This window comes from Porites lutea, chromosome 2, assembly GCF_958299795.1.
Source record: "Porites lutea chromosome 2, jaPorLute2.1, whole genome shotgun sequence".
NCBI lineage: Eukaryota > Metazoa > Cnidaria > Anthozoa > Scleractinia > Poritidae > Porites > Porites lutea.
The window spans coordinates 20,681,129-20,694,141 of record NC_133202.1 but is presented as its reverse complement, the minus strand read 5'-3'; the positions used below and the strand labels follow the sequence as shown (position 1 = coordinate 20,694,141).

The following is a 13,013-nucleotide window of genomic DNA, read 5'->3' as shown; positions in this document are numbered from 1 at the left end:
TGGAGTGCTATGGGCCAAAGCCAAAGAAGAGGGGCTAAAAGTGGAAGTCAACCGGCTGGATGCTGACTCTTCCTCAGCCAAGGGGTTTCGCCAGTCATACTCAAATGAACAAGAGAGTAGAATTATGTTGTGTGGGGGCCATGTTGGAAGGGCCCATGGGAAGAAGCTTGAGGAGCTTAAAACAAAGTCATCATTTTCATCTGCTTTTATTGCCTTACACAAAAGATAATTTCCTTCAATTGAATCTGTCAAATGTTGTTGTGTTGGCAAAAATCATACATTTGTTGCCGCTAGAAACAAACCTGTATGCGGGTGTATTGGTCCGGGTTTCATCCAAAATGCAAAGCAAAACCACTACTGTGCCCTGGTCCATGCTGGAAACAGCCCAGATAAATACAGACAAACTATTTTGGCCCTTGGAAAGTACCACTGTAGAGAGATATTCATGAATCACAGGGGGGTTCCTGCAGCTTTCATCCACTCACTAAATGTAGCTGTAAAAAGTGGAAGCCGACGTTGATGGATTTTATGCAGAACTCAAATGTTCCTGTGAGGAATATTCTGTGATGTGAATTTCATACGCTGGCATATGAAATAGAATGCAGTGAGAGAGCCAAAGATGCTGACCTAGACTTGGGAAAAGGGCATTCAAATCTCCCTGAGTCGACATTTAGTGTTCTCACTAAATTCCGTGCCAAGGATACTAACCTGCACAAGAAGCATTACCATGCAGCAACAAACTTAGGATTACTCCAGGCCAACATGACTTGGTGCTACAAAAACAGAGGACCGGAGTACCATTGGATCCCTGACCTCTATTCATGAATGGGTCTTCCAATCCTTGATGGCATTCAAGAAATGGTATGCCTAGTTCTATCTACTTCCTATGTGATTTTTTATACGTGCTACATTACAACTATTTATGAAATAACTAAGATAGAACGCGTTTTCTGATTTATGATGCTGTCGAGTCAACACTGTAGTTGACACTTACCAATCTGCGGTGCACAACAGGGACTCAATTGACGCGTACGTGACTGACTTACATAACAAGGCAGCAAGATGTGAATTCGGAGTTTTGAAGGACGCATTGATTTGTGATCGGATTGTTTGTGGCATAAATGATGACAGTGCAAGCCCGACTTCTAAGAGAAGCAGAACTGACCTTGGAGGCCTGCCTTGATATTTGACGGGTGGCTGACATAAGTTCTGTGCAGACAAAAATTTTGAACAAAGAAAAGGCATTGGACATGGTGAGAGATGTTGTGTTGAATAGAGGATAAAGTCAGAAAGATGAGCGTGGGAATGCAAAAGATAGCAAAGCAGGTGTAAATTCACGTCAATTCTGTGGATATCGTCACAAACGAGGCTGTTGTCCTGCATATGGAAAGACTGGTAATGCTTGCCACAGGCCTAACCATTTTGCAAGTGTATGCCAGGCTGAAAAAAGGGAGGTTCACGCAGTCGACCAAGAAGGTGCCAGTGATGAACAGGCCTTCTTGATTTGCGCTTTAAGCACTTATGTCCAGAAATGCATGCAAAGGCGAAAATGGCGATTCGAATTGAATACCAAAAGTGGCCCCTTGGAGACTAGCGATTTTGGCAAAATTGGTGAAAATCACCAGAGGGCTGGCCATAAGGGACTGGTCAAAAAGAAAAAGGGGGTGGGCCGGAGCAGAGAGGGGGTGGGTCATGAGGTTTTGAGCCTTGTGCAAGGGGTGGGTCGTGCAATTTTCAGCTACCCTTAGGGGGTGGGTCACCCTATTTTTTACTAACTACTAACGAGACAGTTGACTACACTTGTTATATAAAACACAGCCAACTGGAATTATTGCTAAAATACTCACAAACCTGTTGTGCGAGAAAATACAAAGGTTGACAGGCCGCACATCTATACGGGCGTGGAACCCTCTGTGAACCGTTTTTCTTCTTTTTGTAAGGAAATGATTGGTGGTTCTTTAAAAATTTATTGAAGTTATAGTTGGTTTTGAATAAGATTCCATTTTTTCATTCAAGCTTCCTTTATAGCAGACACTGAGGGCTGGTATTGTGTCACGAATGGCAATATTTCTTTTTCCTCCTTGTTGTTTTGTTTAAGGAGTTTAGACTCCCTTTTGTGAATTTTATTTCTGATAGTAGGTTTTTAATCAAAGATAGGGGCACCCAACGAGAATATACTTCAAAACCAATTTAAATAGTAGATATAGGCATATTTTTATCCCCTAAAATGTTTCCATCTGTTCGGATCTCCTAGCTGGAAGTCTAGTGATACGAAAATTATAGGGATCAAAAAATGGGCAATTATACCGTTTTTTTAGATGTTCGAAAATCCCAGGAGGGGCAGACAAACAAGAAGTTTTACAACAAATGTTCCGAACATTCTAGACCTCAAATCGTCTTTCGAACAGATATTTTCCGAAAATTGACTTTGGGTGCCCCTGATAGATTGTGGGTAGCCTCCGTCCATCAAGCTTTTTTTTTTTAAATTTGAATTGTTTTCCTCAAAGGTTGTTTCTGAGGAGTTTTTTTCGTAGGATTCTTAAGGCTTCTCCTTTGGAAAATTCCTTTTTTAACATTTGGAGGGTGACACGAGGTTAAATGTGTGTGCGCAAGAAGCTTTCCGTTTGTTTAAAATGTGTCTTTGCATCAAGGATAGATTTTTCCTTGAATCTTGTGCCTTTGTATACAACCGTGTCTAAAAACGCAGTCTCAGTGTCAAATGTTTCGGCCGTGAATTCATTAGTTGGGTGATGTAAGCTTGCTTGTTCAATGAAGGCTTCGATGTCTGGTTTACTCATGTCCCATAGGGAAAAGATATCGTGTATGTGGCATTTCCAAACTGTTGTTCTAAAGACAGTTTTGCTTAGAGTTGTTGTTTCAATATATGTCATGAAAACATTCGCAAACGAATCAAAACTACTGTCTTTGTGCCCATTGCAGTTCCATGGTTTTGTAGGTAGTGCTTTCCACTGAAGTGGAAGAAATTTTCTTTGAGGATTAATCTAAGCATTTCCGGCAAGTAATGTGTAGGAATGGGTTGTCTTTGTTGAAATTTTCATATGCTTTGTGACAGAAAATTTCAATATACCCTCGTTTGCTGTATATTTGTGTCAAGACTCATATTTAAACGACCATTGAAACAAGAAATGTTCTGTTTTTCACATTCGTCTTTTCAGTGAAAGGTATGATTTCTGTGATTTTGATATTGGTTCTAGCAGTGTATCAACAAATTTTGTCAAGCACAGAACAAGGTTTTATTGGATTATTAAGAGAAAACCGAACATCCATGTTTTAACTAGGGGGTGGATCGTGCAATTTCCAACCTTGCTTAAGGGGTGGGTCAGTCATTTTTGTGCCAAAGGGAGGGGGTGGGTCATGTGTTTTTTATCAATCACATTTCCAAATGCTCCGGCCCACCCCCCCCCCCCTATACTTTTTGACCAGTCCCTAATGGCGAAAACTGTCCCGTCCCTTGGAGACTGGCGATTTTGGTGATATCCAGGAATGTGGCAAATATTCAAATTGGATGCCAAAAGTGGCCCCTTAAAATTAGATAACTAAAGCCATCCCTATAACTGCGAGGCAACAGTACTAAAAAAAAAGGACCTAATAAGAGGCCCTAAAAACTGTGAGGAAACCTTTCTCAAATACAACTGAATCATATATATCAGAAAACGGCTTTACATATCTGTGAGGCAACATTTATCAAATGCAACTGAATCAAATATACCTGAAAACAATGAATGGAAGTCGTTTCAGTTAAGCTTATGTTATTTGTGCCATGTACTTCATAGATTAAGTAAACGTCTTATTATTACTTTTGATGTCGCTCGACTTACCAAAAAGTCGAAGTTAAAGTCATGCACTGAAATATCACCCTAGCATCATTGGCTTTTGTACGCTTTATTCCTTTCAAAGTCTTACAAAAGGAAAAGAGTGTTCGTTCAAGCCAACCAAACCAAATCTCATGCCCCACAGCTAGTCCACTAATTACCCGAGAAGACAACCTCCAAGTCCTTGAAATGATAATAATTCCTTCCCATGGACACTCTTGACACTTTTGAGGTTCCATGTACAGCTGAACAATCCTTACTGGGAGCAATTCTTTTGGTTCCATTGAATTGTAAGGCAGCCTTACATCAAAACCGACTGCAAAACTCATGGTTCCTTGCTAAAACATGCTTTCACAATAACCAGTATGTGCCCTTCAACCTTTTTTGGTTCTCCACTGTACATTATTTTTTTTCCGTCGTTTTAGACTCTTCACTTTCCCTGCATAATTACTTGTTTCCCTCTTTAGAGAAACGGACTTCTAAAAGTAACAAAAGCCGAAATGTCCAGCAGCTTGCGTGCGCTATTTTGAAATGCGTGAATTCGCTCATTTCATTTTATGTAAACCTCCACGAAATGTCACTTGTGCCTAGTACTTCAGCGCATTTATTAAAATGTAAACATAAACATTGGATCCAAATATTACATGTTTGTCTCCTTCATAAAAGATGTCCCATTCAAACTAATTCGGTATCTTTTCATCAACCAAATATATGAAAAAAGATAGTGTACATCTTTGTCTCGTTCTTAAAACAAATGTCGTATTATTGCTATATGAGGTGGGAACAGAAATTTGGAAAATTTATTGCTTTTTCCACTAAAACAACCATTCACAATTCCCAGTACAATATGAGTTCCACTAAATTGTGAGCCAAAGATTATCCGCATGTGGCCAACGGTTTCCTAACCCTAAAAACAATAGTCCGGAGTGAGTCAAGTCTAAGTTTTACACTGCCCCTTAAGAAATAACCTACTTCACAACTTCAGCTATTTCAGTTATCTCATACCCTTGACATTGACAATGCACCATTCTGTGACATTGAAACAAAACACAGAGACATTGGAAACTTGAGCTATTTTACACTTTCAACATGTAACTTTTCAACTGACAAGAATCAAGAATTGCCATCTGCAAAACGCGCAAAACTCGGGGAAGGAACATCAGCAATACCCACAAATTAATATTGCTCCCATAGCCGGATAAAAATGAAATGCTTTTTCTTAGTAGATCATTTTTATAATGCTTGATGCATTTATTTACACAGTAACTAACACTTTAGTTTCCTAAGTGAGTTTCATTTCTATATTCATAAAGCAGTTCCAGATTTAAACAAACCTTATTGCAAAATTTTCATTCAACATTGGAATGCCATAGATAACTGCAAACATTGGGAAAAAAGTTTCCCTATAAGTTTTGTTAAAATTCTAGGAGTTAAAACACCAGTTTAGCTATCATATTCACTTATAAACAAAACTCCAAAAGTACTCTAATTATGCTTTACACATTGTAACTATAAATTATAAACTACTTTTACATTAAAGATATTAAGAATTCTAAATAGGTGTATATTGACATTTCCAATGGGATTGTCATAGTTGGATTTTCATAGCTGTAGATCAACCATCAGATTAGGAGGGGGAAGAGGACATCATTCAGACAGAAATAAGGCAGGCGGCCCATAATGAACAGAAATTATTTGCAGCCTTTCAAATGGTACTCCTTAAGATCAGAAGTTACCATTGTGAGTTTGTCTTCAATACCCAGAATCCAATCAAGAAGAATAAGTCGTCTTTCTAATTTATCCCCAGTTACCCTTCTTTAAATGTTAAGAATCAAAAAGCAAATCCTTAATTGACTTAAAAACCATCATAGAACAATACCAACAAAATACCAGTAAAATGGCGTCAGCTGTTGAGAGATTAAAGCTTCCAGATTTTATAATATCAGAAAACGAATAACTTTTACCGTAATGATTTCATCTAGTGCCCGGGGTGGTTATTTACTTTTATTACCTCAAGGGAATGCCCTTATTCGAGAAAAGGTACTACTTAATCGGAACATGGCCCTTTTTACTCAGAAACTGTAACAGTAACAAATATGCCATAAATGTTATCAATTAACGTGGGAAACTCGACTGAAACCACAATTTTTGTAATGAGGCATTACCGTTCGTTGTGAGTTTAAGTACTGATAAATGTTGGTTTCTTAGCAAAAGACTGGGTTGACCGACCCATCATCTTGTAAGACACTAACTGTTTTGTATTGATGGTCAGCGTTCAGTGATGATGATGGCCATATCTTTTGACGCTGGCAAGTTTTAATGGATAACAAAGCTATAAAGTCAGTCTTGTAAAAGGGCCACAACTAGTTTTACTATGATGTGCAGTCCGCCATACTTCTTGGGTCAGAACCTGATTTGACAGGACAACATTTAGAGCTTTCTAGCAAGATCTTACCAAATTTTCCCTACTCCCCCATGTGGATTGCACCAGGAGGATTGAACATCCCCTGAATTCTTTCTTGACTCAGTGTACTTGCAATTTTGCCTTGATTCCAATTATCAAGATGTTCTTGTATTTCAAGGTTTGACCCAACAAAGTTTGTGCCGTTGTATGAGCAGATAACAGTTGGTTTATGTCTTTTTGTGATAAACCTTCAAAGACACATGATGAAGGAATTGGTAGACAAGGAGTGCACGACTCCCAGAGGTACTCCTGTAGTCAGAATGCAGGTGAAAACGCAACCTTATTTCTTCCGCTTCCAGAGCTGCTTTTCTTTAAGAGGTTCAAAGAAATCCAACTCAGGTTTAGAAAATGGGGGTGCAGCTTGTAGGTGGTCAGCTGGTTGGCCTGCCATTAAAGGAGGTTCTGGGTTTTCTTTATTTAAACATAACATATTGACGAAGTTTGCCCTAAGAGTAACAAAAAAACTCACTTCGAAATATAAATAACTTTAACAAACACTATTAACGATCTTAAAATATAAGAACACACTTTATGAATGGCTCTTCTAGCTTTGATATCTTCCCACGCAATTTCTTGCATAAGACGATGCTTGCTGTTCCCCTCCATAACCTTGGTGAGAAGAAACTTCTATGTAGACCACCTTTTGAAGTCTGTGGAGGATGACCTACAAGCAAGTTGCTTAGTCCATTAGTTACATCAGCAGGTCTCCAAAGGTGGTTTCTGTTTAACATAATGGATCTCCAATTTAGGTAATGTTATTGAGTCAGTTCCTGTGCCCAAGAGAGCTGCCGGATCCGTCAAAGAGCTTGATCTTGAACATCTGCCGAAGAGCATGCCCTTGGCATTCAGTGGGCTGTTCAGTCTGACACGTACAGTTAATACCCACGTAAAAGAACCTGGATTTCTTAATTTACCCTAAACAGGTTCTTATATATATCCCCAGTAAAAATATTTTGTGATCACCGTGTGATCACAAATCACTCCTTTCACCATGATCACAGCTATGAGAAGGCATGATGAGAGTGATCACACCTGTGATCACGCCTAAGACTGTCATCACGCCGTGATCACTATTACCAAAAATGTTATGTCTTAGAATTGTCCACATCGGTAAAGAGGAAAAACTGCTATGAGAACCCAAACCTTCAGAAAAACCAACAAAATTGTACGAATTAAGCATTAGCTTTCATCTTCGGGGACGATTTCAACTTATACTGTCTACTGACCTCAGCCGCTAATACGCACAACGACTTAATTTTTTTATTGAACTCATTTCTGCAATTTCCGATAGTGTTTTGCACATACATTGTAATCACTGAACGTAACTACAGACAGGAGGCTTTTAATACTTAGGGCGAATCAATCTGTCTAAAAAAAAAACTGATGAAGTGACATTGTGCCTTGCCGCTAACGCAAACCAAATTACCTGGAGATAATGAATGAGTTTCTAGTGGACTAGGCTTGTTACTGCAGAACTTAAGTTAATCAGACTTGAAAAAAACTACGAAATTATAATAAATAATACGGCTGAATTGTTTTTAACTCATTTTCATTCTGCACCTTAAAAAATAACTTGATACATTTATTTTAGTTATTTGATCATTTCATGATCAATCGATCGCAACATTTACATTCCACAAATCTAAAATGTCGACGGTCTTTGCTCATGACTTATTTAGTAGTGTTTTAGTTATATTGAATTATATTCGGGAAATGAGAGATAATCCAAACATTTGTTAAAATATCAATAAACATGCATTTGCATCTGATTTGCTCCACAGATATGAGAGTCCTTCCAAAGCGCGGCTTAATGTAAACAAGATGTTGAACAAAGCATTTGTTGTGATATTTTTCTAAGACGCCACAAACACTATTTTTATCTTGCTCGCTGACAATCAAAGATTGTACATTTTCATCACAGTCACACGCATAAAAAGGATAATTGTTCAGAGCTTTTCTCTAATGCATTGCATATACAAATTCCTCTTTCATTTAGCTTTAAAAAGAGTTTTGCCCTTCCATAATAAACAGTGCCGTTTTTATCGGTATATTCAACTACAGTTGAATTCATCTTATGAGTTTTTGCACTCAGGGAATAAAATTTCTGACCGTCATTGCTTTCAAATCTACGATAAGGTTCAATTTCATAGTCTACTGGCAAGTTATTTGTCGTGACATAAAGTCTCACCAAAGTCCGTATGTTGTTATCCACTAGACGTCTTGCATCTTTGCCGCATAAGAAGCCCCCATTTACTCTGGCAAAAGTTCTACTACTTCTTACATAGCCAGACAGACTTTGCAACAAACGCTTGCTGTTTCTAGAAATATCACGTTTTTGAAGCACAGTTTTGGTGTAATTAGCCAAGCCAAAACATAGCCCAGTCGCACATCCGATTTGCTCCATAGCATGATGAGTTCCATTTACAAGAGGTTTAATGAAGGGGTTCATACTTTCAAAAGCAAAGCAGCTATAAGCCCACAGCGGTCCACTTCGTCACACGCAATAAGCAAGGTGTTGCAAAAGGTGGATATTCATTGTACATTGCATCGGCCCATATAATATTCCCATTAAAAGAACAAAATCCTGAAGCATACTATCAGCATGTCTCAGATCTTCGTGGGATATTGAGTCGGAACACAAAATTCCTATTGCGCCTACAAGCGAAGACCAGTGAAAAGCATACAGTGCATTTAATTTGTTTCTCAAACCTGCCTGCGAATAGTGAAATAGCCAGTTCTTCAGTTCTGTGGCTTTCCAGTGTTTCAGATCTTCTAATGATCTGGGCAATCTTCCGACAATGTCTGGCGGCTTAATCAATAGAAGTTGGTGTGAGATGGATGCCTTCTTTGCTCCTAGATAAAAAGGTTTGTCTCTGTTTCTATCTGACATTTGAAGCTGCATAATATACTAAACAACTCCGAGACAAACACTATGCATCCAATCGATTGCAAACGATCGAATCAGATCAAAAGGATACAACAGTTTTGCGAAGATGGAGTGCCCTTTCACTCCCATCACTGCTTTCCTCTCAGTGGCGGCGGTGTACAAAACTGGGACGGGGACAAGGGGACAGGGACATTGGGACGTGTGTATGGGGACTTGAGACTCGGGGACGCGAGATAAGGGTTTTGGGGACATCAAGTATGGGACGTGGGGGCGTTAAGACAGGGACGCGGGACATCAAATACAGGGATACGGGGGACACGGGATGTGAATGATTATTGCGATAAATGCGATTTCAGTCACTTTCCTCGTGAATATGTTTGGGTTCCTCCATGCCTGTTTACAAAGCAGACTCTGCGAAGACCCCCCGTATTGAAGAAAGTGAAACCACTGTCTTGGTCCTCCTGCTGATGGAATATTGGCGCCCTAAGCAGGGTAGGGTGGGTTGTGGTCGCCAAAATTGATATAGAATAACAGCATTCCATTCCAAATAAATAAAAAAAGGAACTTAAATTAAGTAGCATAAGCCAGCTTCGAACCCCAAAGCTCCGAAATCCATCACCTGTACCACTACACCAAGGTGGGTTCAACAATTGTAACAATATTTATTTTGTTTTACATATTTTTAGCGGCAAATGTAACAGTAATTGCCCGCCAACAGTACTTGAGGGTTGATTTCCACTGACGCATTTTTGGCTATGCACCTTAACACAGTCACGTGAATTTTAATCACATAAATAAAATAGAGGCAAGACATGAAGTGTCGAGATTAAACCTGAAGTTGAGCGAAGTTCTACTTTTACGCTTACGTGCGACCTTCCATACATTGCCTCTATTTTATTTGCGTGCGTAAATTTTGCGTATACGTACGCACAGAAAAATTACGCGACACAGGAAATCAACCCCAACCCTAATCACGATAGTTAATGCCAGGAAATATTTTGTGTAAACATCACAAGGTGTCCAACGTGGTTCTGGACGATGGAATCTAATGTTGACCATAAATAACAAATTTTCACGAAGAAAGAGACGTCACATTTTACCTCCGATTTTTGCAATATTTATTGACGTCCCCACGTCCCTGTATTTGATGTCCAACGTCCCTTCGTCCCATACTTGATGTCCCCAAGGCCCTCGTTTCACGTCCTCGAGTCACAAGTCCCCACACATGCATCCCAATGTCCCCGTCCCACTTTTATACACAGCCCTGAGTGGCCTTTGACGCGTATGTCAACTGATTTTCATGAGTCCTTTTCTCAAGGTTTTGTTGAAAAGGCCAGCATCTGTGGATGTTGTTGGGTCCATAACCTTCTCCTTCTGACTTGCAAAGGTGGCAAGCACATTTGCTGTTCAAACGTTTCATGTTCATCAAGTCTGCCCTGGCCGGCAAATCAGCTGTTGCCACGAAAAGCATGCATCGAACATTCATATTTCCATGTGCACTGTCTCGTACATGAATTCCGCGATCATTTAAGGAATTGAGCTTCTTGATGAGCGGATTAAAAAAATTAAAGTTAGCATATTTGGGTCCTGTTAGTCACAATAAATGTATGCAGGAATGAGAAACTTTCTTTTGAATCTTTTATCTTCTCTTCGAAATGCAAATCTTAAAACCTTGACAGAGCCGCTCCTTTGTAACTGTCATTTGGGCATCGATCTTTGACTTGCTGTAAACAATTTGAGCAGTAATTAATCTTTGTTGGTTCCTTGGATCCAAAATATTCCTTCATGAACAGTTTCATTCTATAAACTGAATGACACGTTCTTTGACACCGGTCTCTGAGAAGAACTGTTAGTAATCAAAGTAGATCTGCCCAGGCTGCCTTACTCAAGTTGTGCTTGGGAACAAAACTATGGCGTACATTTGCGGACAAAAATAATTGAAAATAAAAGACAATCTGAAGTTCAAAAATTAGACTATCCATGTCGAAATCTCATCATATGAATTTGAAATCGCAATGAGCGTAGTCGAAATAGCATCATTCGAACTTGAAGTTACTTTGAACAAGTTGAAACTATAAAGGGAAAACTCGACATCGCGGATGTTGAAGTTCAAATCACCATTCCAACTAAAATGCAAATTACATGATTTGAACTTCAATTCACCTTCTCCACTCTAATAAGCCACTTAATCGTCAACAATCCACAAAATTCCAAATGAAACCTTTAATTTGAACTTAAAGTCACGTCACATATTCAAATTCGAAAAACCAAAATTTCAATTCCAACGGAAGCGGAGGTAAAAATACACAGAAACTGGAAATGATAAGAGTTTCGCTACACTGTACATACAGGATGTTTGCATAACTGCATTTTGGCGCAAAAAGATTTCCCTTCACTCGAACTCTCTGGTCAATATGGCGGACAATGTGAATGATAAGGGTGACTCTAGGACAATCCAACAGATTGTGAAGGCTGTAGTGGCAAACTTAAACTTTATAAAAGGAGAAGCGTTAAGGCTTCTGAGAACAAATTCCTCTGAATTTACTTTTGAGGAAAACATGAGTAATTTCAAAACACGCCTGCATAATAGAGATTAACCCAGCTAGAATTGTAGAAAAACACCTTTCAGAGATTAAATTCTCTGATAGAGAAATGTCGCTAGCGCAGAAAACAAAACTGCACCTAAGAAAATACTGCCCTTTGTAACACAATACCATCTGGCATTGCATAACCTAAAGGAAACACTCATGGGGAAATGGCAATTATATAGAAAATCAACCGCAACTGAGAGAAATCTTTAAGGAGCCCCCCATCATCTCATATCGTAAGGGAAAATCCCTTAAGGACATCCCAGTTAAAGCTAAGCTATGAAGGCTTTTCTTCATCCGCGAACTGCAGGAGTCGTGTAGGCTTGTCAACACTGTTAGCAAAGTTGACAAAGTTTTCTCGTGAGCATCAAGTCGACGAAATAAAAATTCAGAATTATCATATGATGCTGAGTTTAGATTACTTTCTGATGCTTCTAACAGTCTAACCAGTCCAACGAAAAAATCCTCGTTGTTCGGTAGCCATCAAGCAGCCATGACGATGATCACATCAGAGATGAGGAAAGCTCAGGTTCCAAGCTTCCCTTCTGTAGTCTCGTACCTAGTTGTTACACTGTTCCTGTGTATTTTTACTTCCGCTTCCTTTGGAATTGAAATTTTGGTTTTTCGAATTCGAATGTGTGATGTGACTTTAAGTCCCAGGGAGGGGGGTACTACCGCTAATTTTGGATAGGGGTGTGCCGCGAAGGTTCGTGAACCCTAACCCTATTTAAGGACTAAGAAAGCGAAAACTGATACCTTTTTAAGGCCCAAAGCCTAAAAATGACACCTTATTCAAGGAAAAAACAAAATTATTAATAGCATGAAAAGGAAAACTTTATTTCTTCTCTGTAACATTGGATGTATAGTATCAAGCATAAAATACTAGAATAAGCCTAGTTTAATAATATGCAATCATAGCCGGCGGGCGTTTTTACACTCCAGTATTAGATAATACAATTAAGCTACCCTACCTAAGGACCACAGCAGGGACACAGAAACAAAAGGGTCAAAAAAGATACCCTATTTAAGGACCTAGAACGTCAAACCCCCCCTCCCCCCCAGGCTTTAAGTTCAAATTAAAGGTTTCATTTGGAATTTTGGGAAGATTATGGTTGCATTGTTGACGATTAAGTGGCTTATTAGAGTGGAGAAGGTGAATTGAAGTTCAAATCATGTAATTTGCATTTTAGTTGGGATGGCGATTTGAACTTCAACATCCACGATGTCGAGTTTTCCCTTTG

General features: G+C 39.1%; 1 pseudogene; it reads left to right on the top strand.

Annotated features, from left to right (window-relative positions):
• Positions 1-7,216, top strand: part of LOC140925791 (uncharacterized) — an 11,149-nt pseudogene extending 3,933 nt beyond the window's left edge.
• Positions 7,217-13,013: the final 5,797 nt, after the last annotated feature.